We start from the raw sequence: 27,550 nt of genomic DNA, 5'->3' as shown, positions 1-27,550 counted from the left end.
TAGACCCACACTCGGAGTAGCATGCACAGTTCCTGTCTCCGTATCCCTCGGTTAGACCCACACTCGGAGCACCATGCACAGTTCCTGTCTCCGTATCCCTCGGTTAGACCCACAGTCGGAGCACCGTGATCAGTTCCTGTCTCCGTATCCCTCGGTTAGACCCAAGCTCGGAGCTCCGTGCACAGTTCTGGTCTCCGTGTCCCTCGGTTATAGCCACACTCTGAGCTCCGTGCACAATTCCAGTCTCCGTGTCCCTCGGTTAGACCCAAGCTCGGAGCTCCGTGCACAGTTCTCGTCTCCGTGTCCCTCGGTTAGACCCGCACTCGGAGCACCGTGCACAGTTCCGGTGCCCCATCCCTCAGTTAGAGCCACACTCTGAGCTCCGTGCACAGTTCCGGCCCTCGTATCCCTCAGTTACAGCCACACTCTGAGCTCCGTGCACAGTTCCAGTCTCCGTGTCCCTCGGTTAGATCCACTCCCGGAGCTCCGTGCACAGTTCCAGTCTCCGTGTCCCTCGGTTAGACCCACACTCGGATCACCGTGCATCGTTCCGTTCTCCGTGACCCTCGGTTATACCCACACTCGGAGCACCGTACAGAGTTCCGATGTCTCTATCCCTCGGTTAGATCCACACAGAGATCTGCATCTGGTGAAATACAACATCCACGATGATGATACTGGAACCGAAGGGTTAAACCGAGCACCGATTACGGCAACAGGGGAAACAGATGGCCTTTGACAAACGTACGCGAAGGTGTAACGGCGGTGCTAGGGGGCGGGATGGGGGGACTTCCCCTCATTGAGAAACGGGCTGAGGAAGCGGCTGAAGTCACTGAGCCATTTTGACTCAGCTCCTTCTCATTGGGTCAGCCGGCTTTCCGCAGTAGTGGATGCCCCAAAAGTTGTTCCAGCAGACGGTCAGGATCGGCACCGCATTGTCACGGAGCAGCCCCCCTCCAAACGCCGCATCATCGCCACTTGGAGTGTGGAAACAAGTCTCGCATGCAGAGAGCCGCAACAGAAGGAGGTGTGCTTCTATGCTCTCGTTCACGGAAAAGAGGGCTTCCAGACAGAGTGAGAGAGAGAGAGAAAGAGAGAGAGAGAGCGCGAAAGCGACCGAGAAAGAGAGAGCGAGAGCGAGAGAACGAGAAATAGAGTGAGAGAAACAGTGGGACAGAGACAGAGAGACAGATAGTCAGAGAGACAGAGAGAAAGAGAGACAGAGAGAGGGGCAGACAGAGAGAGACAGAGGAAGAGAGGCAGAGTGAACATAGAACATAGAACAGTACAGCACAGAACAGGCTCTTCGGCCCTCGATGTTGTGCCGAGCATTGTCCGAAACCAAGATCAATCTAAGCCACTCCCTGTCATTCTGGTGAACTCCATGTTCCTATCCAATAACCGCTTGAAAGTTCCTAAAGTGTCCGACTCCACTATTACAGCAGGAAGTCCATTCCACGCCCTAACCACACTCTGAATAAAGAACATACCTCGGACATCCCCCTTATATCTCCCACCCTGAACCTTATAGCTATACCCCCTACATCCACCCGAGGAAATAGTCTCTGAACGTCCACTCTATCTATCCCCCTCATTATCTTATAAACCTCTATTAAGTCGCCTCTCATCCTCCTCCGCCGCAAAGAGAAAAGCCCTAGCTCCCTCAAACTTGCCTCATAAGACATATCCTGAAAACCAGGCAGCATCCTGGTAAATCTAATTTGCACACATTCCAATGCTTCCACATCCTTCCTAAAATGAGGTGACCAGAACTGCACACAATACTCCAAATGTGGTCTCACCAGGGTCATGTATAGTTGCAGCATACCCCCCCCCCCCCCGGCTCTTAAACTCAAGCCCCCTGTTAATAAACGCTCGCACACTATAAGCTTTCTTCACGGCTCTATCCACTTGAGTGGCAACCTTCAGAGATCTGTGGACATGAACCCCAAGTTCTCTCTGTTCCTCCACATTCCTCAGAACCCTGCCGTTGACCCAGTAATCCGCATTCACATTTTTTCTACCAAAATGAATCACCTCGCACTTATCAGTGTTAAACTCCATCTGCCATTTTTATGCCAGCTCTGCATCCTATCAATGTCTCTTTGCAGCCTACAACAGCCCTTCATCTCATCCACTACTCCACAAATCTTGGTGTCATCAGCAAATTTACTGACCCACCCTTCAACCCTCTCCTCCAAGTCAATGATAAAAATCACAAATAGCAGAGGACCCAGCACTGATCCCTGTGGTACACCGCTGGTAACTGGTCTCCAGTCTGAAAATTTTCCATCCACCACCACCCTCTGTCTTTTGTGATAGCCAGTTACTTATCCAATTGGCCAAATTTCCCGCTGTCCCACACCTCCTTACTTTCTTCATGAGCCGACCATGGGGAACGTTATCAAACATCTTACTAAAATCCATGTATACGACATCAACTGCCCTACCTAAATTTCCTCACTTAGTTACCTCCTCAAAGAATTCAATCAAATTTGTGAGGGAAGACCTACCCTTCACTAATCCGTGTTGACTATCCAGGATTAATCTGCATCTTTCCAAATGGTCATAAATCCTCATCCTTCAGGACCTTTTCCATTATCTTCCCGACCACCGAAGTAGGACTACCTGGCCTATAATTACCAGGGTCATTCCTATTCCCTTTCTTGAACAGAGGAACAACATTCGCCACTCTCCAGTCCTCTGGCACTAACCCCGGGGACAGCGAGGACCCAAAGAAAGCCAAAGGCTCTGCAATCTCATCCCTTGCCTCCCAAAGGATCCTTGGGTATATCCCCTCTGGCCCAGAGGACTTGCCGAATCTCAGGTTTTTCAAAATTGCTGATACATTCTTCCTCAGAACATCTACTTCCTTCAGCCTACCTGCCTCAATCACACTCTCAACATCAAAAACATGGCCCCTCCCCTTTGTTAATACTGAAGAAAAGTATTCATTCAACGCCTCTCCTATTTCTTCTGACTCCATGCACAAGTTCCCACTACTGACCTTGATCGGCCCTACCCTCAGCCTGGTCATTCTTTATTTCTCACATAAGAGTAAAAAGCCTTGGGGTTTTCTTTGATCCGACCCACGAAGGACTTCTCATGCCCCCTCCTAGCTCTCCTACGCCCTTTTTCAGATCATTCCTTGCTACCTTGTAATCCTCAAGCGACCCTCCTGAATCTTGGTTTCTCATCCTTACAGACTCTTCCCTTTTCCTCTTGATATGACATTCAACCTCTTTTGTGAACCATGGTTCCCTCACACGGCCATTTCCTCCCTGCCTGACAGGGACATGCCTATCAAGGACACCCAGTATTTGTTCCTTGAACAAACTCCACTTATCATTTATGCCTTTCCCTGACGGTTTATGTTCCCATCTTATGCTCCTTAATTCTTGCCTAATCGCATCATCATTACCCCGCCCCTAATTATAAACTTTGCCCTGCTGTATGGCCCTCTCCCTCTCCATTGCAATAGTGAAAGACACCGAATTGTGGTCACTATCACCAAAGTGCTCTCCCACAAACAAGTCTAACACGTGGCCCGGTTCATTACCCAGTACCAAATCCAATGTGGCCCCCCTCTCTTGTCGGCCTATCCACATATTGTGTCAGGAAACCCTCCTGCACACACTTTACAAAAACTGCCATTTCCGAACTGTTCGACCTATAGAGGTTCCAATCAATATTAGGAAAGTTAAAGTCACCCATGACAACTACCCTGAGACCTCCACACCTATCCATAATCTGTTTTGCAATTTCTTCCTCCACATCTCTATTATTATTTGGGGGCCTATAGAAAACTCCTAACAATGTGAATGCTCCTTTCCTATTTCTACCTTCGGGCCATATTACTTCAGGAGGCAGATCCCCTTCAAACTGCTTTCCTGCAGCCGTTAAACTATCCTTGATTAACAATGCTACTCCTCCACCTCTTTTACCACCTTCCCATCTCTTACTGAAACATCTATACCCCGGTAATTCCAACAACCATTCCTGTCCCTGTTCTAACCATGATTCCGTAATGCTCACAACATCCAAGTTCACCTACCTCATTCCGGATTCTCCTTGCATTGAAGTAGACACACCTCAACCCACCTTTCTCTCTGCCGGTACACTCCTGCAATCTTGATACCCTCCTCAGTATCTCAGTACTCTCGAAACTGGCTTCTGGAACACAGCTCGTTTTCCCAGCCCCCTGTGAATTAGTTTAACCCCCCCCCCCTCCTCGAAGAGACGTAGCAAATTTCCCTCCCAGGATATTGGTGCCCCTCTTGTTCAGGTGTAAACCGTCCTGTCTGCCAAGGCCCCACCTTCCCCAGAAGGTGCTCCAAAGATCCACGTACCTGAAACCCTCCCTCCTACACCATCCCTGCAGCAACGTGTTTATCTGCACTCTCTCCCTGTTCCTCACCTCACTAGCACGTGGCACCGGCAACAAACCAGACATGACAACATGGTTTGTCCTGGCTCTCAGCTTCCACAGTATCTCCCTAAATTCCTGTTTTAAATCCCTGCCCCTTCTCTTACCTATGTCGTTGGTACCGATGTGTACCACGACTTGTGACTGCTCCCCCTCCCCTTTAAGGATTCTGAAAACACGGTCCGAGACGTCACAGACCCTGGCACCCGGGTGGCAACATATCATCCGTGAGTCTCTTTCGCTGCCACTGAACCGTCTATCTGTCCCTCTAACTATCGAGTCCCCAATAACTATTGTTCTCCTGCTCCCCCTCCTTCCCTTCTGAGCCACAGGAACAGACTCAGGGCTGGAGATCCCGTCACCGTGGCTTACCCCTGGTAGTTCGTCCCCTTCAACTGTATCCAATATGGCATACTTGTTACTGAGGGGAACGACCACAGAGAATCCCTGCACTGCTTCCTCCCAGCCCCTCTCACCGTCACGCATCTACCTTGATTCTTCGAAGTAACTACATCCCTGAAGCTACTATCTATGACCACCTCTGCCTCCCGGATGATCCGAAGTTCATCCAGCTCCAGCTCCAGTTCATAACGCGATTTCTGAGGAGCTGGAGATGGGTGCACTTCCCACAGGTGAAATCAGCAACGACACTGACGACGTCCCTCACCTCAAACATTCTGCTGGAGGATCATTGCACTGCCTTCCCTGCCATCCCCTCTAGATAAGAAAGGAAAAAGAAAGAAAGAGCTTACCTGTTATTCACTCTACCCCTTAGGTTAAAGCAGATGGAATGGTGGGGGACACTACAAGTGTAGTGTCCAGTGTTTAGAAACTGCCCAACTTAAATACAGGTAAAAAAATAAAACACATAACCATCAACCACTGCGCCCCACACGAGGACAGCAATCAGCTGTTATGGGCCAGCGCAAACAATTTCAATCTTTACTATTTACCCAGCAGTCACTCTGTACTCACTCCGACCATATTCAGCTGGAAACCCCCACAACATCCACCTACCCTCTCCATCCAAACTCTGCGACTGCATTCCACTATGGATGGGACTGTTTGTAAATTAGTTCGAGACCCATCTGGACAGCAGCAAGCTCCTGGGGTCGGGCCGCCCTCCGACCGCCCCCCCTCTCGGGTGCTCATGCTTCCACCTGCTGTATGGGATCGGCTGTGTGGTGCGCACCACATAGTGTCCCAGGAGGATGTTTACTGAAGTGCCCAACCGAGGTGGGTGTCTCTGACACAGCGGATGTTGTTGGTGACAGCTGTGAAGGGAGATCTGTGTCATTCTTGAAATCGATCTCCATTATGTCTTGTGTCACAGGAATATGGCTCCCCTCCGTGCTGATATCCTCATGACTGCCCGGCACACTGGCGCGTCCGGCTGCTGCACTGCCGAGGGCTGGGAAACCAGATGGACTCGCCTCATTACCAGTTGCTCCTGCAAGTTACAAGATAAGATGCATGATTAGAATGCAGGCCGGTGTGGGGTAGTGGGAGTGTTCGGCGTGAGGGTGAGGGTGGTGTAAGGGCGAGGGTGAGAGTGGTGTTGGGGTGTGGTTGGGATGAATGTGAGTGTGGTGTGGCTATGAGGGTGGGACTGAGGGTGAGTGTGGTGTTGGGATGATGTTCAGGGAAGGTGAACACACGTGACATGGAGAACGGCAACTCTGCAGGTTCTCACTTCTTCGTCCGCAGCCGATATCCAAGCCGGCGACCGTCCTTTCCCCTGGGCCGCCGGCCACATCTTGGGCCATCTGCTCACTCACGGTGGGCGGTATGGGCGCTTGCATGCAGTGCAAGGACAGGGTCTGCCCATCCACCGGGTATGTCGAGGAGGTAGGGTGACGGGTGTGTCGCACGGCGCTTGGTGCCAGGGACACTCTGCTGCACACTCACCCTGGTCACTGAGGAGGTTGTCCACTTTCTTCTGGCACTGCTGGCGTGTCCGGATGATTATAATTGGTGCCCTTACTGCTTCTGCACCGACATCCAGGCATAGCGAACAGTGGCGACTGGCAACATCCTTTCTGGGCCGGGGTCCAGGGTGCCCCAACTCTCGTCCACCGCTTCGAGTTGCTCGACGTCCATGAAACGGAGTGCCACTCTCCCCGCTGCCATCTTGTTGGCTGGGAAGGTGAGTGTGGAGAATGAAGAATGTTTCTGCGGCTGCAACATGTCAGTCTCCCCAGTGTCGATCGAGAATCCGGCGAATCCGGCAGCGTTTCTCATTCGAATCGATTGTATTGGCCGGAGCTCGCCCCTGAACAGTCACTGAATCGGTCCGGGTGCAGCGCCAGTTTTGTTCTAGTGTAAGTCCATGAACCTTGAGCCAGCGTCAACACTTAGTCTCCCGAATGGAGAACGTGACCCATAGCCTTTGGTGTTATGGCAGTGCGCATAAACCGTGGGCTGGATTCTCCGATGCTGCAGCAATTTCCCAAGCATCCGCCTGATCTTACCACCAGAAAGTCGGAGCCACCCTCGCGCCGATACTCCGCCCTGGGAGTGGGCAGTTGGGGGCGGGGGCGGGGGGGGGGGGGGGGCTAGCAGTGGCGCAGCGGAACCCACCGGCTTTTCCTGCTGATACGGGGTGAGAATTGGCGGGCCCGCAGCTGCGCATGCGGATGGCGGTGGACAGCGGCGTACAACACGGCACTGGCAGCGTGCAGGTACGGCCTGCCAGATAGTGCCCCCCGCCCATTACCCGCGCCAGGGGCTGTTTAGCACAGGGCTAAATCGCTGGCTTTGAAAGCAGACCAACGCAGGCCAGCAGCACGGTTCAATTCTCGTCACAGCCTCCCCGAACAGGCGCCGGAATGTGGCGACAAGGGGCTTTTCACAGTAACGTCGTTTGAAGCCGACTTGTGACAAGAAGCGATTTTCATTTTTTCATTTCAATCGCGGAGCGCCCACCCGCCCACCATTCTCGCCAACCACCGCAGAAGCCTCCACTGCCCGTGGAGCGGCTCCCCCACCCCCACCGACTGTGCAGGCGGTGGACTCAGTCCGGCTCAGACCACACGTGAGTGACGCCATCCGGGACTCGGCCAATCGGGGGCAGAGAATCAGTAAAGGGCCTCAGGACCAGTTTTTGATTGGGGAGAGCATCGCGAAATCTGCACCGCCCCGATTTCGGCGTCGGAACACATTTTCCGGCCGATGGCCGAACCCCATTTTGGCGCCGGCCTTCGGAAAGTCCCGCCCCGTATATCTTCAGCATACATGCAAATAGGAGTTGGACCTGCAGTATGCCTGGGGTAAACCACTGTTTACGTCGTTATGAAGTGAAGCAGCAAGCTTTCACCTGTGATCTCCGCTTTCTGTCCGTAAGCCAATTTCCAAGCGAGTGTAACATTCGTGCTTTAAACAGCTGTTCTTGTATTTTTGGGCCTTGACTGTAGCCCATTATTTATCGTCTGTTTAAATGTTAAGAATGCTGGATAAGTACAGAGAGCATCAAGGCATAGCATCCTGGAATTGACAGACGGTAGAAGACCGAATTGCGCCGCCAGCGACCTGTGCGCCGCCGAGGAACACGGGCTGGCGGCTGGGGAACCTGAGAATCTAGAACCCGGTTGGCAAGCGGGGGAAGCAACTAAACCCGCCTCCGGGAAACCCGTAGCTTGTTTGTAGGTGTGTATGCGTAGTTTATTTGTGTCGGCAGAAAGTAGGAGCAGTGTTTAACTTTCCATCTCTCCTCTGTGAGCACATGAGTGGTACTTTCGATTTGTCTATCTGCTTAAAAGTGGGGTTCAGCTCGTGTCAAGCAGTCTCCTGGCACCAGCTTGTTACTCAAGGATCCTGCAATCATCACCCCCCCCCCCCCCCACCCGTGGCACCGCGGATTGGCTCACATCAGACACATGTGAAACATGTTGGGAGGTCGGAGATGCACGCAGACATTCTGAACCCCCCCCCCCTCCCGGCATGGCACCTCCTCTCCCCTCGCGCCCAACTCACCACCCGTGGCCTGGAATATTTATATGTGGAGAAGGGAAATCTGACGCCTTTGTGTCAGGACAGTTTACGATACCGGATATATATTTTCTGGATATACAGTATACCGGACGTTTATTGAAACATTCCAGAACTGACAAATTATATAACCGTCGATGAAGATAATCGTGGTTTACACTTAGATAATATATTTTTATGTGTGTCAGTATGTATGGCGTATACGGATGTGTTGCATTGTGCAGTAAGAATATTGATTTAATTAGCTGTCTATCGTTTTTGTTGATTTATGAATGTGAAGAAAAGTCCAATTTCTCTCTGCTCTGCAGAGTTTTATGAGTGAAGGCTTTCCACTCTCCTTCCCAGAAATCCTGAGACTTGGATAGAGTAGAGAGGATGTGAAAAGACATCACCCGTCCATCAGAATATCATCTCCCCAAGAACCCGCTATTACCTCCGGATCCCCTGGTACACCTCCGTCCGCACATCAAATCGAACGTCCATCACTGACACTCCCTTACCAGCCCCGCTCCACCAGCAGGGCTGGATTCACCCATCCTATCCGCCAGAGCTCCCCCCCCCCCCCCCGCACTTTCTCACTGCGCCCCACCCACCACCTGTGGCCTTGCAGATCACTGTGCGTAAACCCACCCGCCTGTTCACATCCAGCCTTTTCTTGTTAATCATTCCTGCCGCTGCATTACAGATCAAACAAAGAACAAACAAAGAAATGTACAGCACAGGAACAGGCCCTTCGGCCCTCCAAGCCCGTGCCGACCATACTGCCCGACTAAACTACAATCTTCTACACTTCCTGGGTCCGTATCCTTCTATTCCCATCCTATTCATATATTTGTCAAGATGCCCCTTAAATGTCCCTATCGTCCCTGCCTCCACTACCTCCTCCGGTAGTGAGTTCCAGGCACCCACTACCCTCTGCGTAAAAAACTTGCCTCGTACATCTACTCTAAACTTTGCCCCTCTCACCTTAAACCTATGCCCCCTAGTAATTGACCCCTCTACCCTGGGGAAAAGCCTCTGACTATCCACTCTGTCTATGCCCCTCATAATTTTGTATACCTCTATCAGGTCGCCCCTCAACCTCCTTCGTTCCAGTGAGAACAAACCGAGTTTATTCAATCGCTCCTCATAGCTTATGCCCTCCATACCAGGCAACATTCTGGTAAATCTCTTCTGCACCCTCTCTAAAGCCTCCACATCCTTCTGGTAGTGTGGCGACCAGAATTGAACACTATACTCCAAGTGTGGCCTAACTAAGGTTCTATACAGCTGCAACATGACTTGCCAATTCTTATACTCAATGCCCCGGCCAATGAAGGCAAGCATGCCGTATGCCTTCTTGACTACCTTCTCCACCTGTGTAGCCCCTTTCAGTGATCTGTGGACCTGTACTCCTAGATCTCTTTGACTTTCAATACTCTTGAGGGTTCTACCATTCACTGTATATTCCCTACCTGCATTAGCCCTTCCAAAATGCATTACCTCACATTTGTCCAGGTTAAACTCCATCTGCCATCTCTCCGCCCAAGTCTCCAGACAATCTAAATCCTGCTGTATCCTCAGACAGTCCTCATCGCTATCCGCAATTCCACCAACCTTTGTGTCGTCTGCAAACTTACTAATCAGACCAGTTACATTTTCCTCCAAATCATTTATATATACTACAAAGAGCAAAGGTCCCAGCACTGATCCCTGTGGAACACCACTGGTCACAGCCCTCCAATTAGAAAAGCATCCCTCCATTGCTACCCTCTGCCTTCTATGGCCTAGCCAGTTCTGTATCCACCTTGCCAGTTCACCCCTGATCCCGTGTGACTTCACCTTTTGTACTAGTCTACCATGAGGGACCTTGTCAAAGGCCTTACTGAAGTCCATATAGACAACATCTACTGCCCTACCTGCATCAATCATCTTAGTGACCTCCTCGAAAAACTCGATCAAGTTAGTGAGACACGACCTCCCCTTCACAAAACCGTGCTGCCTCTCACTAATACGTCCATTTGCTTCCAAATGGGAGTAGATCCTGTCTCGAAGAATTCTCTCCAGTAATTTCCCTACCACTGAAGTAAGGCTCACCGGCCTGTAGTTCCCGGGATTATCCCTGCCACCCTTCTTAAACAGAGGAACAACATTGGCTATTCTCCAGTCCTCCGGGACATCCCCTGAAGACAGCGAGGATCCAAAGATTTCTGTCAAGGCCTCAGCAATTTCCTCTCCAGCCTCCTTCAGTATTCTGGGGTAGATCCCATCCGGCCCTGGGGACTTATCTACCTTAATATTTTTTAAGACACCCAACACCTCGTCTTTTTGGATCACAATGTGACCCAGGCTATCTACACCCCCTTCTCCAGACTCAACATCTACCAATTCCTTCTCTTTGGTGAATACTGATGCAAAGTATTCATTTAGTACCTCGCCCATTTCCTCTGGCTCCACACATAGATTCCCTTGCCTATCCTTCAGTGGGCCAACCCTTTCCCTGGCTACCCTCTTGCTTTTTATGTAAGTGTAAAAAGCCTTGGGATTTTCCTTAACCCTATTTGCCAATGACTTTTCATGACCCCTTCTAGCCCTCCTGACTCCTTGCTTAAGTTCCTTCCTACTTTCCTTATATGCCACACAGGCTTCGTCTGTTCCCAGCCTTTTAGCCCTGACAAATGCCTCCTTTTTCTTTTTGACGAGGCCTACAATATCATTCGTCATCCAAGGTTCCCGAAAATTGCCGTATTTATCTTTCTTCCTCACAGGAACATGCCTGTCCTGTATTCCTTTCAACTGACACTTGAAAGCCTCCCACATGTCAGATGTTGATTTGCCCTCAAACATCCGCCCCCAATCTATGTTCTTCAGGTCCCGCCTAATATTGTTATAATTAGCCTTCCCCCAATTTAGCACATTCATCCTCGGACCACTCTTATCCTTGTCCACCAGTACTTTAAAACTTACTGAATTGTGGTCACTGTTACCGAAATGCTCCCCTACTGAAACATCTACCAACTGGCCGGGCTCATTCCCCAATACCAGGTCCAGTACCGCCCCTTCCCTAGTTGGACTGTTTACATATTGTTTTAAGAAGCCCTCCTGGATGCTCCTTACAAACTCTGCCCCGTCTAAGCCCCTGGCACTAAGTGAGTCCCAGTCAATATTGGGGAAGTTGAAGTCTCCCATCACCACAACCCTGTTGTTTTTACTCTTTTCCAAAATCTGTCTACCTATCTGCTCCTCTATCTCCCGCTGGCTGTTGGGAGGCCTGTAGTATACCCCCAACATTGTGACTGCACCCTTCTTATTCCTGATCTCTACCCATATAGCCTCACTGCCCTCTGAGGTGTCCTCTCGCTGTATAGCTGTGATACTCTCCTGAACAAGTAGCGCAACTCCGCCTCCCCTTTTACATCCCCCTCTATCCCGCCTGAAACATCTAAATCCTGGAACGTTTAGCTGCCAATCCTGCCCTTCCCTCAGCCAGGTCTCTGTAATGGCAACAACATCATAGTTCCAAGTACTAATCCAAGCTCTAAGTTCATCTGCCTTACCCGTAATGCTCCTTGCATTAAAACATATGCACTTCAGGCCACCAGACCCGCTGTGTTCAGCAACTTCTCCCCGTCTGCTCTGCCTCAGAGCCACACTGTCCATATTCCCTAGTTCTCCCTCAACGCTCTCACCTTCTGACCTATTGCTCCCGTGCCCACCCCCCTGCCATACTAGTTTAAACCCTCCCGTGTGACACTAGCAAATCTCGCGGCCAGGATATTTATGCCTCTCCGGTTTAGATGCAACCCGTCCATCTTATACAGGTCACACCTGCCCCGGAAGAGCTCCCAGTGGTCCAGATAACCGAAACCCTCCCTCCTACACCAGCTGTTTAGCCACGTGTTTGTCTGCTCTATCTTCCTATTTCTAGCCTCACTGGCACGTGGCACAGGGAGTAATCCCGAGATTACAACCCTCGAGGTCCTGTCTTTTAACTTTCTGCCTAGCTCCCTGAACTCCTGCTGCAGGACCTCATGCCTCTTCCTGCCTATGTCGTTAGTACCAATATGTACAACGACCTCTACCTGTTTGCCCTCCCCCTTCAGGATTCCCTCTACCCGTTCGGAGACATCCTGGACCCTGGCACCAGGGAGGCAACATACCATCCTGGAGTCTCTTTCACGTCCACAGAAGCGCCTATCTGTTCCCCTGACTATAGAGTCCCCTATAACTATTACTCTTCTGCGCTTTGACCCTCCCTTCTGAACATCAGAGCCAGCCGTGGTGCCACTGCTCTGGCTGCTGCTGTTTTCCCCTGATAGGCTATCCCCCCCGACAGTATCCAAAGGGGTATACCTGTTCGAGAGGGGGACAACCACAGGGGATTCCTGCACTGACTGCCTGCCCTTTCTGGTGGTCACCCATTTCTCTGCCTGCACCTTGGGTGTGACCACACTTACATAACTGCGATCTATGACGCTTTCCGCCACCTGCATGCTCCTAAGTGCATCCAATTGCTGCTCCAACCGAACCATGCGGTCTGTGAGGAGCTGCAGTTGGGTGCACTTTCTGCAGATGAAGCCATCCAGGACGCTGGAAGCCTCCCGGACCTGCCACATCTCACAGTCAGAGCACAGCACCCCTCTAACTGACATTGCGTCAATTAATTAAAATTAAAATTTGTCTTTTTTTTTATAAATACTTTTTTTTTTTAAATTACAAAGTTACTGTCAACTATCTGTTTCCTAGCACTAGATTTCTAATAGAAATGCGATAGCTAACTATAATATCCTCCGATCTCTGGCTTAGATATCCTCTAAATTATAATTAAGTTATTATGTTTAATTAGTTCCCAAATAGTCAAAAAAATTTAGGTTAGAATCCCAACCAGCCACTCAGGTCACCGCTTTTCTGTGTCCCCCCCGACACACACAATTTGAAAAAAGGTATAAAAGTAAAAATCACTTGCTTACCTTCTGAGATGTTCTCAGGTTCTCTCGCTGACAGAGACTGCTCCTCCACCTCCAATCCTTGGCCTGCACAATGCTAATAATATATAATATAATATGGCACTTACCTTCCACCAATGGGTCTTATTATTAGGTTAGAGGAGGAGGGTGGGTGGGAGACACTACACGTGTAGTGTCTCGGGTTTCCTCTCCACCAGAATTTATTGGGGGGGGGGGGGGGGGGACTTGCCAGAGGTCGAACTTCCGGTTCCCGCCGAAATCCAAAGGGCTGCTCCTGTAAAGGTAAGTGCTTTTAAACTCACTACTCACCTCCAAGAAGGCCCCTGCGCACCGCTGCCGCCGAAATCCAATGGGCTGCTCCTGTAAAGGTAAGAGCTTTTAAACTAACTACTCACCTCCCAGAAGGCCCCTGCGCACCGCTGCCGCCGAAATCCAAAGGGCTGCTCCTGTAAAGGTAAGTGCTTTTAAACTCACTACTCACCTCCAAGAAGGCCCCTGCGCACCGCTGCCGCCGAAATCCAATGGGCTGCTCCTGTAAAGGTAAGAGCTTTTAAACTAACTACTCACCTCCCAGAAGGCCCCTGCGCACCGCTGCCGCCGAAATCCAAAGGGCTGCTCCTGTAAAGGTAAGTGCTTTTAAACTCACTACTCACCTCCAAGAAGGCCCCTGCGCACCGCTGCCGCCGAAATCCAATGGGCTGCTCCTGTAAAGGTAAGAGCTTTTAAACTAACTACTCACCTCCCAGAAGGCCCCTGCGCACCGCTGCCGCCGAAATCCAAAGGGCTGCTCCTGTAAAGGTAAGTGCTTTTAAACTCACTACTCACCTCCAAGAAGGCCCCTGCGCACCGCTGCCGCCGAAATCCAATGGGCTGCTCCTGTAAAGGTAAGAGCTTTTAAACTATTTCCGTCTGCTCTCTGACGTCCAAATATGTCAATGCATCAGTGGACGGACGAACCAATTTTGAAAACCTCAGTACGTATACAATTAAACAGCTGCCCCCCCCCCCCCCTCGCCCCCGCCCAGGAAGATGTTTAACTGCATCACCTTATTTCCTTTCCTAACAGCTACTTTTCCCCGGCAAGGTGTTTAACTGCGTCACTTTCTTTGCTTGCCCAACAGTTAACTTAGTGACGATTGTAATACTGTCTCGAAAAAAATGTGGTCTCTCCAAATGCGTCACTCGTTACCTGGTGGCCATGGTAGCGGCAGATTTACTCGTCATTATCTTGGATCTCATATGGAGACGCATTCCCATTGTTTGCGATGAACAGTTTGTTTCCCTGCTCTCCATCCCCGTGTGTAATATCCACGCCGCCCTGCTTTATGCAGCCACTGACTGTTCTGTCTGGTTCACCGTCACTTTCACCTTTGATAGATGTGTTGCTATTTGCTGCCAGAGGCTTAAAAGTAAATATTGCAGCGAGAAAACGGCGGCTGTGGTTCTGGGAACAGTGACGGTGCTTAGCTGTTTGAAGAACGTTTTCTGGTATTTTATGTTTCCGGGCTACTATTATCAGATGATGGACCACTGGTTTTGTGATGTATCTCTCGATATTGTTTTCTCACCACCCTGGGGTACAATCGGGTTCCTTCACAACATTCTAAATCCATGTGCTCCATTTGTCTTGAGTCTGATGTTTAACGTTTTCACCATTACGCACATTTTAGTAACGAGCAGAGCCCGCAGGAGACTCCGCGTTCAATGCAGTGGTGATAATTCAAGAGACCTGGAGATGGAGAGTAGAAGGAATTCAATTATTTTGGTATTTGTTATCTCTGCCAATTTTATCCTGCTTCGGTCATTGTCAATTGTTTATTCAATATGGACCAGGATGTGGTATATGGGCGAGAGACATTTTTTCATCGCTTATTTTGTGGTAGAATTGGGCTTCATGCTGCAGGTACTGAGTTGCTGCACAAACACTGTTATTTTATGCCGTCACCCGGACGAGGTTCCGAGAACAGTTGAAGAATGTGCTGAAATATCCCATCACTCAAATTCTTCAATTAATTAAATTATTTGAGGAATTGAGGTTTTCCAGAGTTTTCTCACTTTACTTCATATTTCCAAAGGGTGGAGGAGACTGTCAACGCAGTATGATATCTGCGACGGGCTGTGTCGCTATAACAACGTCCTCTGTTGTCAGTATATCCCTGTTTATTTCCTTTATTTTCCTTATTTTGGCTTTTATAATATTTGTACGTGGATAAAAGATCGCCAATGCCTTTAGGATGGATCTCGCCGTTAAATTAACGGAATCCAGCCGAATGCGCTGACATCGGTGATGACTTATCTTGATGGGCTTGGCTGTCATTCAATCCGCTACCCACTTTGCCGCAACCCCAGCTTATTATCTATGCTGATTGTTTTGCTGATATGGAATGTTCCCTTTCTCTGTGAGACTGTTTCCAGATATGGGGCGAAATTCTCCGGAAATGGCGCGATGTCCACCGACTGGTGCCCAAAACGGCGCTAATCAGACGGGCATCGCGCCGCCCCAAAGGTGTGGAATGCTCCACATCTTTGGGGGCCGAGCCCCAACATTGAGGGGCTAGGGCGACGCCGGAGGAATTTCCGCACCGCCAGCTGGCGGAAATGGCCTTTGTTGCCTCGCCAGCTGGCGCGGAAATGACATCTCCGGGCGGCGCATGTGCAGGAGCGTCAGCGGCCGCTGACAGTTTCCCACGCATGCGCAGTGGAGGGAGTCACATCCACCTCCGCCATGGTGGAGACCGTGGCGGAAGCGGATGGGAACGAGTGCCCCCAGGGCACAGGCCAGCCCACGGATCGGTGAGCCCCGATCACAGGCCAGGCCACCGTGAGGGCACCCCCGGGGCCAGATCGCTCCGCGCCCCCCCCCCAGGACCCCGGAGCCCGCCCACGCCGCCTTGTCCCGCCGGTAAGGTAGGTGATTTAATTTACGCCGGCGGGACAGTCAGTTTATCGGTGGGATTTCGGCACATCCGGGCCGGAGAATAGAGCGGGGGTGGGGGGCGCCAACCTGCGCTGGACGATTCCCGCCCCCGCCGAATATCCGGTGCCGGAGACTTCGGCAACTGGTGGGGGTGGTATTCACAACAGCCCCCGACGATTCTCCGATTCGGCGGGGGGTCGGAGACCGTCGCCCCAGTTGTGAAGATCTGATAATTAAGCAACAGGCGCCGGAATGTGGCGACTAGGGGCTTTTCACAGTAATTTCATTTGAAGCCTACTTGTGACAATAAGCGATTTTCATTTCAATAAAATGTACTTCACTTCTGAAACAATGCCAAACTTCTTTGCATACATTGCTCTTTTGAAAGATTGTCAACTGATGGCATTACATTACAGATGGCAGATGGAATTTAATCCGGACAAATGTGAGGTAATGCATTTTGGAAGGTCTAATGCAGGTAAGGAATATACAGTGAATGGTAGAACCCTCAAGAGTACTGACAGTCAGAACGATTCGCTGTACCGGCCCACAGGTCACTGAAAGGGGCAACACAGGTGGAGAAGGTAGTCAAGGAGGCAGACGGCATGCTTGCCTTCATTGGCCGGGGCATTGAGTATAAGAATTGGCAAGTCATGTTGCAGCTGTAGAGAACCTGAGTTCGGCCACATTTGGGGTATAGTGTTCAATTCTGGTCGCCACACTACCAGAAGGATGTGGAGGCTTTAGAGAGGGTGCAGAAGAGATTTACCAATATGTTGCCTGGTATGGAGGGCATTAGCTAAGAGGAGCGGTTGAATAAACTCGGGTTGTTCTCACTGGAACGACGGAGGTTGAGGGGCGACCTGATAGATGTCTACAAAATTATGAGGGGCATAGACAGAGTGGATAGTCAGAGGCTTTTTCCCCACAGAAAAAGGGTAGCCAGGCCAATTACTAGGCATGTTTAAGGTGCGAGGGGCAAGGTTTAGAGGAGGTGGACGAGGCAAGTTTTTTACACAGAGGGTAGTCGGTGCTGGAACTCGCTGCCGGAGGAGGTGCTGGAAGCAGGGACGATAGCGGCATTTAAGGGGTATCTTGACAAATACATGAATAGGGTGGGACTAGAGGGATATGGACCTCGGAAGTATAGGAGATTTTAGTTTAGACGGGCAGCATGGTCGGCACAGGCTTGGAGGGCCGAAGGGCCTGTTCCTGTGCTGTACTTTTCTTTGTTGTTTGTCCTTTATTATCGTCCATTATCTAATTGATACATCGCACCAGTTTAAGAGGAGGTATCGTCCAACAATACTCGTTCCCCTCACTCCTCTATACCCAGGGAAAGGCTCCCAATGCATATGGAATCAAAGCTTCAGTGCACTGCTCTCCTTATCATCTGCTGATATGCTCACACTCAGATTGTGATGACTGGAGCACGGTGTTTTTTAATTTAATTTGATATATAAATCGCATTATTCGGTAGTTGCTAATCACACAAACACATGGTGAGGATGGCTGTAACATGAAAATAATGAAGCAACAATTCATTAAATGAGACCATCAATGACTTGAATGAAAGACAGAATGTTTCGCCCAAGCTTATTTTTATTTTAATAACTAGCAGAGACAGAGCTGACTCTAAAATGGTCAAGAGTTAAATGAATTATTGTCTCTATGTATAGTGCGCATTATTGTGCAGAGAAAGGACCATCTGACCCTTTTTATATCTGCTGTCTCATTGAAAGATGTACCAATGCCTGCCTCCTCGGTCTGCTCTCTTTTCCCAATTCCTTGTTAAAATTCCTGGTTGAGTACGATTCCGCTGTCCTTTCAGGCAGTTTATTCAAGATCACACTAATTGTTGTATCTCCTGAATTATCCCCGTCTTCCATTGATTTCATTTATTTTTAAAATCCTATTCAATTTGTTTCAAATGAGTTTCCAAACCCGCTCTTTCGAAGATATCCCACTGCCACGAGCTGAAGGAAAATGGGATGGGTGTACCTCGTGTTCCTGAACGATTATTCACTGAGACATGTACGAGCATGTTACAAGAGACTGTTAGAGCTTGTTGTGCACCAATTGGTATCCATTTTACCAAAATTGCAACAGTTTCAATAATTCGACTGTAATCGGTTGTCTGGACAAAATTCTGGGATGTTCTAGAACTTGCAACGCACTTTCGAAGCACCTTTCATTTGTTCAGGATACATTCCGTCATCTCCCGCTCTCTGTCTCACTGTCCCCGCTCTGTCTTTCTCTCTCTCTGCACATCTGTATCTCTCTTTCTAGCTCTCTCCCTCTCTCTTGCATTCTATGTCTCCTTGTACCTCATTTTCCCTCACTCGCAATCATTTTCTTTCCCCCCTCTCTATTTCTCTATCTCTGTATACCTATCCCCATTCAGCCACTTCTCCAATCGTGCCTCCATTTTCTTCTGATATGGAGCTGTTGGGTCACCAGTCGCCATTCTGTCTGCCATCTTTATAGGAATGGCGACCGATGAGTTTACCCTGAGTATAAACCTGAAGCTCGCTCGCTGTGAGTTTCCAGGGGCAATACTCAGAATCGTAACAATTGAGTACTTGAATAATCGGATTAATTACAAGCATATTTTTAAACAATGTGTGCATTTGTTTCTTGAGCAGAACATACAAATATCTGCAATATCTCTGTGATCATCCTAGATGTTTAATATTTTCTTTCTCACTGATCTTCAGAAGAATGTGGCGAGCCTTCATCTTGCATATCTACAGTCCGTGTTCTGGAGGCGTACCCACAACAACGCGACTGGGTGTATTCTAGGATTGTGACCAAGCAGTTCAGATTGACGATCTCTATGTATTAATTCCAATCAGGGTATTCTCTGATTTGTGGGCGAACAGTTAATGGCTATATCCCCATCGGCCTGCTGCTCTTTTTCCTCTATATGGTGGAGATCGTGGGATTCCAAAGTGCTGTTTAATGAGCGTTTGGTGGTTACTGCTCTGTAACATATCCATATAGCACCGTGCTGCTATCGTGCGACAATGGAGATTTTCTTTGTCTTCTGAGCTGACCCCATGTGGCATACCCTCGTTCACTACTGGTGCTGCTGAAGCCTGCATGAAGGTGGCATACAGCCCCACCAGAAAAATATATGCGCCTTTGCTGTGCTCAGAGATTGTTTCAGTGACGTTTCATATGGAGGTATGCACATTCATCAGTTTAATGACGGTGGTCGCTGCGACTTGTATGTGTACGTGTGTGCGTGTATCTGTTTGTGCAGATACATCAGTCATGGAGGGAGTAAATGGATTAAACAAACACAGCGGCAGCACGTGGCGCAGTGGTTAGCAATGGTGTCTCACGGCGCCAAAGTCGCAGGTTCGATCCCGGCTCTGAGTCACTGTCCATGTGGAGTTTCGCATTGTGCAGGTTAGGTGGATTGGCCACGCCAAATTGCCCCTTAATTGGAAAAAATGAAATGGGTAGACAAAATTTATATAAAAATAAACGCCAGGTTATGTTTCTAATCAACACAAGGTTAGTTTATTTTACACTATTGTTATTTTATTCGCCAATCGGCACATCCGGTTGCTGACAAAGCCCAGCTATGAATGAATATAAAATAACACTTCCAAAAATGGATTTATTTTCATACCCTCCAGTGCCTGATATTTTAGAAGTTTTCTTGTCTGAAGTAAAGGTTTTCAAGTTTTAGGATTATCTGTGCAGCTGCGATGGCTTTAACTGTTGAATTGTCTGAGAATGTTTTACCACCTGAGCTTAGTCAGCGAGTTCAGGGTCACAGGGAGGAGAGAAAGTTGCTTCGCTCTGACTCTGCAACAATGGCATTTTAAAACTCGCTGATTACTAACAGCAGCTGCCGTGGCTGTTTCTCGACGCAGTTCTCTCTATTCCTCTTTAAGTTAACACTTTGTCAACATCGGCCTTTGTGGATTTCGCCAGCTCCTGCCATCGCACTGATTATTGCTGACATGGCAAGGTGCTCAGCATCACCCCGTGTGATATGGGCAAGACTGTCTAGTCTCTTTAAATATAACGCAAGGGACAATCCCAGTATTATTATCGGAAGACTCTTTGTCCCTGCAGTGATGATTTGGGCCACGATTTTCACACCGTACATTGGCATATCAGCGAGGTGTTTTTGTTTGGTGGAAAATCCATGAAGAAAACGAGGTGTCTGCTTGTTTGGGAATGCGCATTAAACTTTCCTTCAGTTTCCCTTGGGGATATTCCGCGTGGTTTCATGGAGCTGTTTAGAGAACAGGCTTCAAACACAATCCAAACTTAGATTTGAAGTTCAGAAGAATTTCGTCCGTAAATAAACGGGGATATCATAACCGTGAAAGGAAGAACATTCTATCACTTATTTCTACTTTATTTCCCTGAGCCAGCACAAATATCGAGCTGTCGTTGCCCAGTCCATCATAGTTTCTGCTTCGATTACAAGTTTAGCACTTTCCGATGCGACAACAAGAACACGAGTAATTCGGGTCCCATTTCCACAACCAAAATGTATTTTTTCTCCCAAAGAAAACCTTCCCTGAGCCATTGTATAATATAACATAATAAGAGTAATCTTTCCTGTCACAAGTAGGCTTACATTAAAACTGCAATGAAGTTACTGTAAAACTCCCCTTGTCGTCAGAATCCGGCGCCTGTTCGGGTACGCAGAGGGAGAATTCAGAGTGTCCAATTCACTCACAGCAAGTCTTTCGGCACTTGTGGGAGGAAACCGGAGCACCCGGAGGAAACGCACGCTGACACGGGGAGAACGTGCAGACTCCGCACAAGCAGAGACACAAGCCGGGAATCGAACCTGGGACCCTGGAGCTGTGAAGCAACAGCTTTCACTGCAGTCATACCGTGCTGGCCCCAAATGCTCCCAAATGACAAGTGGCATGATAACTGACGTTAGGCTACATGCCTGACGTTCCTGCTGTGATCCCTCTTTCCCTTTTAAGCAGGATGTCCCATCCACCTTATGCTAGCTTTCAGGCAACCATCAACTCGAAATATCAGCAAGGCCAGTTTCTTCACTATTTCCATTTTACTTCCATCATCAGCTTCCCTCAGATTCAATCCATTACGATGCAAAAAGTGATGACATGAATAGGGTTAATTTCAGGGAACAGTTAAAGTTCGGCAAGATGAGAGACTCTCTACGGAACCTAATTGTGTCTCTGGGGGTTTCCCTTTTCAATTAATATACAACCCCTCGCAATGCGTTATTGTATTGTGTCAGCGAGAGTGTCATCTGTGGTAATATCGCGGAGGAGAGAGTACAAGGAGAGATCAGTATCGCAGAAAAGTAGATTAGAATGTCACCCCAATGGATCAGGACCAAAGAACATTAGATTGGAATGTTACAACAAAGGATCAGAACCAAATAATTATAGATTGGAACAGTAAAATAATGGCTCAGAATCTCAGAACAGTAGATTGCAATGATACGACGTTGGTCCGAAGTTTCTCTTGGGCTTTGGACTATCTTAATGCAAATTATGATAGAATTTCATCAGAAACTCGGATCCGTTACGGAGTTTTGTTTGTTCACTCGATTTTCTTCCCGATCCTGGCGATTGTTGCGGTCCCTGGTAAGTTTCTATCTTCAGAATTTAGATCAGTCGGTCATCTCCCACTGTGTTTCTGTTCTTGGCATTTACAGGCATGCGGCAAATTAAAGTTTTGTCTTCAGTTCACATCACAAATTCCTTCCAGAATAAACAAGTCAATGCCCTGGCTGACAGACAACAAAGACCAGTGACCCCAATAACGCCAGGAGAAACGTCTGAGTTTTCCCCTTCAAATCAGGTCTGTGGACAGTATATTCTGCCTCTTGTCTCTCAGTCAATATCAAACCAGGCTGCAAATGTCCCCTTCCAACCCGACGTTGTTGTTGTGCTAATTAGCATTTGTTTAATGTTTTTGAATGAATCTGGATATTGTTAAGTATGATAATGGTAGTGACAGGAATAATATCGAAATAAAACAAAAAAAAACGTTTGTATAATGCCAAAAAACTGGAAAAAAATCCAGGAGAATGTGATGAATATATTTTTTTAAGAGCGGGAGTAGGTAAGGGTTGGGAGAGATTGCAGCACAGATTTGCGTGTCACACGGCAGTTGAAGTGCTAATAGCAGTAAGCTGCATTCTGAGTAGTGATCAATGTATCTTCAAAGTTAGATAGCAGAATGTGATAACAGGTGGGCAAAGATCAGTGCTGAGTGAAATCAAATCTGAAGAACAACTAACAGATCTCACGATGACGGAAGGTCTGGGGGAGGGGTGTGGGGCTAAGTCGGGACAAAACTGTTTTGAATAGTTAAACGTCAACAAGGAAAGCAAAGGTTACAGTCTGAAGTAATTAATCTCACTGTACTTTTCCGAGGGCAGCAAAGTGACTAATGAGAACATGACCAGGTTGTGTTGCGATTTACTAGAGCATTTGTGAATTATCAAATGTTATTGCAGATAATAAGGTCAGTGTTCACATCGAGTCCGAGTTATATTTTTCTGAGAATAATCCACTTAATTCGTCATTTTGTAGCCATATTCCATTTGCTAACCATTCACATAGTTCTCCAATTCACTTATGCATACGGTTATTGTATCCGTACCATATCAGGGAGTGAATTCTAAATCCCAATCGTTTGCAGCTAAACAATATTCTTCCACACATCGCCACTTTATTCTTGGCAATCACATTAATTCTGCACTGGTCCAGGGCGCTCCGCTGTCACAGAGCATGGAGAATTTGCCCTGTTTTCAAGCATCGGGTGTCTCTGCGGCGGGATTCACTCTGGATGGCGGGTTTCACTCTTCCCAATTATATTTCCCATTAAAGTACGTCCTGCCGCCGTAGCTCGCGGTGTGGATACGCTGCCGGCGAGAACAGTGAATCGGCCACTTTCTATTTTTTTACTCTAGATAAACCGTTCATGATATGACACAGTTACATTCAATTTCCCGTCATTACTCTCCCTCACTGCGAACAATCAAAGCTTTTCCATGCTAACTAAATAATTCTGAAACGCCGTTTATGCGGGATAAATCAGGTGAATCTCTTCTGTACCTTCTGCAAACGCGCTGTATTGGTGCACTAATGCCTCGTGCTCAGAATTGGACGGATTGATCGAGTTGGTGAAAAATTACTATTTTATGTAATAAAAGCAAAATATTGTGCATGCCGGTGATTATACGTAAAAACAGAAAATACTGGGGAGCAAAAAAATACAGCAAGTGGCAAAGCATCTGTGGAGAGAGAAACAGAGGGTACCGGTGAATGGGAAAATAACGAAGTTTGTGAAGCGCTGCAAACTAGAATTAATCAGATGCTACATATTGTAGTTTTGAGCTGGATATTGTCCACGATATCTCTCACAATTGTTATTTCTGAACGGGCTGTGATCCTGGTTTCTCTGCATTTACGCAGTTAAGATTCCTGTACCCGTAATTGGCCTCTTGTATGTTAACATTGCATTTCACCTTGTCAGAGGATCACTAATTCAAACATCAAGATTCGCCCAAACGAAGCCACAGTCACTAAACTCAGTACGACTAATCCAACTGGAAGCTTAATGACTGAGGGATGTAATAAAGCAGGAAACACTCAGAATTTGGACTACAACATGACATTTACAATCTTCATATTCAACCAATTCATCTGATATTTCATATAGGGTTTCACGTCAAGCGCTCTTTCCAGGTAATGATGGGCTGTCCGTCTCGTGGACAAAATCACAATTATATATGCTTGAATATGTATTTGGGCAGAGCGAATTCTGATCAAATCTCTTTCCGCTATAAATTTGCAATATCACTTGTATAAATTCCCGATTTGTTTTCCTTCCTTGCAGTTAACGTCGTGACGATTGTGGTCCTGTTGCAGGGAAAGTGTGGTGTCACCAAATGTGTTAACCGCTACCTGATCGCAATGGCAGCTGCAGATCTACTGGTCGTTATTATCGACCTGATATTGAGGCACATTCCAATTGTTTACGCAAAATATTTCATTTTCCTGTGGTATATCCGCACATGTAATATCCACGCAGTATTCCTATTTGCTGCCACAGACTGTTCTGTCTGGTTCACCGTCGCTTTCAGCTTTGATCGATTTGTGGCCATTTGCTGTAAGGAGTTTAAAACCAGATATTGCACAGAGAAAACCGTGGCTGTAGTTTTGGGGACAGTGTCTCTGTTTAGCTGTGTAAAGAATATTTTCTGGTATTTTATGCTAACAGACAGGTACTGGCTGTCAAACGGACCTTGGTTTTGTGGTATAACATGGGATGTTTTAGCGTCACGGCTCTGGGTTGCAATGGAATTGCTTCATCACATTTTCACTCCTGGTGTCCCATTTGTTCTGATTCTGTTGTTCAATGCCTTAACTATCAGACATGTTTTAGTCGCCAGCAGAGTTCGCAAGGCACTCCAGGGTCACAGCATTACAGAGAGTGCAAAGGACCCAGAGATGGAGAGTCGCCGAAAATCAATTATTTTTTTGTTTCTTATCTCTGGGAATTTCATACTCTTATGGTCAATGCTCATGGTATATTCCATATCAGAACGAATGAGGCTGTTGGGATATATGTCTGAGTCTATATCTCCTATTGTACAAGAAATTGGATTCATGCTCCAGCTCCTAAGTTGCTGCACAAACACATGCATTTACGCTGTGACACAAAGTAAGTTCAGGGAAGAGTTTAAAATTGTGGTGCAGTATCCCGTTAAACTAATTCTAAAAGCTAAGAGATGAGAAACAGAGATACATTTCCAGCATTAGGCATTTGTCGCAAATGATGTCCTGACCTTCTGCTCTCTGCTGGGATGTCTATAGAAGGGGAACATTGTGTTCTTTCCCAGGAGCACACTTGCTTTTTCGCATTGCGCGTGAGAGCAGTTCGAACCACAGGCTTCAAATTGTTTTGAAAATAAATGATCGCAAACTCACAGGAACATGTTACCATTGGCAGAGCAAAACAGGATTGATGAAAGATGTTAAGTTCCTGTACTATGACCAGAGACAGGCAATCATAGACGGACTGACAGCAAACTCGCAGTTAAGGCCTCAGATGGGTTACAGCACGGAAGGCTGTGGTAAAATAAAATACCGTATCCCATGAGTTTCTCCGTCGTTCCTCCCTTAGCAATGAGGTGTTGCAGATCAAAGCTCCCTTATTTTGCAGAGGGAGAAATCGATGAAAGCAGATTTAAATATCAGAAGGGACATTGCTGCAAGGAAATCTTATCGTGACAAGGAGTGTCTAACTCCATCACCCCAGTCGAAATAAAGGACGCTCTAAATCTGAGAGCCAGACGGCGCTGAGAATCGGGTTTGATCGTGGCCCTGGGTCAATGTCCATGTGGAGTTTGAACATTTTCCTCGTGTTTGCGTGTGTTCCACCCGCTCTACCCGAAGATGTGCAGGGTAGGAGTATTGGCCACGCGAAATGCCCCTTAATTCGAAAAGTAAGAATTGGGTACGTTAAATATAATTTAAAGCTTCGGAAAACCAAATTCGTCAAATGTCAAATCGCATAAACACCGAGAGCACATAGGGCAAACACATTTCAACCTCATTCACCCCTACCCAGCAACACGTCCCAACTTCCTGACCAGCGACTAGGCTATTCTTTCGGTGTCAAGATACTCGACCTGTCCCCGCTAACAGCTCGAGGGATGTATGTGCATCACATGGACAGCAGCGGTTCAAGAGGTCGGCTCTCCCCACCTGTTCAGGCGCAGTTGTGCAGTTGTTAATGCTTCGTCAGTGACGCCCGAATCCAGGATTAAAACCAAAATCATGTAGCAAACTTATATAACCGAGCAGAACACAAGGTAAACCGAAAAATATCAAAATTGAGTCAGTTTCCTCAGGAATTGTCAGCTGAATTGAAGTCTGCTACTGTTGCGATAGTAACGGTTGGATTGGTTATATTGAATCCGTTATACACCTCAACCTGATCGCAGTCGGGAGCTGAGGACGTTGTTGTTGACACTCAGGATCCAGGCTCGAAGCAGAATATATTATTTTCAATATCCGTTTTCAATCAACTAGTCTCGGTGGTAGAATGAAAACGGTCGGGATTCTTATCTTTAGTTTTGCAACAGAATTTCACTTTATGATTTAGAATTGTGCATGGATAAAAGACATCGACGATATGGTGGAATAAAGCATTGGAATTTGCACATTGAAAGATTGGGAAAGTAGACAATAAAATGCTGGCGACACCAATTTTGTATCCCTGCATTTGTGGACATCTAACTGAGATGCAGAATCTGAAACCTCTGTTGTAAAAACCCCCTCAGTCAAACAGGCCGTGCGTAGGTGATGTGGACTCAGGTGTAGGTAGGTAAAATAAATAAAATTATTTTAGAAGCTTTTGTCTCTGAACAAACATAAACTCTTAACTCCTATCGTGTAAAATGAGAGTCGTGCAACCGCAAAATTATTTAACTAATGGAACATTCATCTTAATACATGTAAAAATGAAAATGTATTTGATGGTAATCTGTCATAGAAGTCTCAGAAAACCATCACACACCCTGTCGACTCTCCCTAGAAAAATGACCTAGCAGCATTAGGTAATCGCGGGCAGACTATCTCAAGCCTGAATCATCGGCACATCCCTACTCTCACATGGAAACACGCAAGGAGTTCTCATGTAAAGGCTTGGTCTGCCGGTTTCCACTGGAGCTCTAAACCGGCTAAGTGACCTGAATCACAATCTCAAACTCTTCCCCTCGCCACACACCCATGCCATAAATGTACTTTCAAAGCACTTTCAAACTAGCGGCATTTATCTTTTCGAATTTCGGATCAAATATTTTCTAATGAATTGTAATTCTGACCTATGGCAGTCCAGCATAATAGCAGGTTATATTCTATGGAGTTTTGCATGTGTGGGCTGACTGTCAGCTCATTCCACTTTTAAAGGGACTATCTCAGGATATTCATTTGAGATTCATTTCGTACTTCTTAGCTATCACAGAAACCGTCATTACTAAACAGTCCTACGGAAAACCGAGTCCATTTAAACAGTTTCTTACAGTAAACCGAGTCTATTATACAGTGGCCTACAGTAAAGAGCCAAATTAAACAGAACCTTACTGTAAACAGGGCCAATTTCAACAGTGTCCGACAGTAAAACGAGTCTCCTTAAACAGTGTCGTAGAACAAAGCGTGTCTATTTAAATATTGTCCTGGAGTAAACCGAGTTCATTTAAACTCTGTCTCGAGTACTGTCTTGCCTTGGAGAACGATTACC

The sequence above is a fragment of the Scyliorhinus torazame genome, chromosome 23, assembly GCF_047496885.1.
Source record: "Scyliorhinus torazame isolate Kashiwa2021f chromosome 23, sScyTor2.1, whole genome shotgun sequence".
NCBI classification, from domain to species: domain Eukaryota; kingdom Metazoa; phylum Chordata; class Chondrichthyes; order Carcharhiniformes; family Scyliorhinidae; genus Scyliorhinus; species Scyliorhinus torazame.
Note: the sequence above shows the minus strand (reverse complement) of the source record.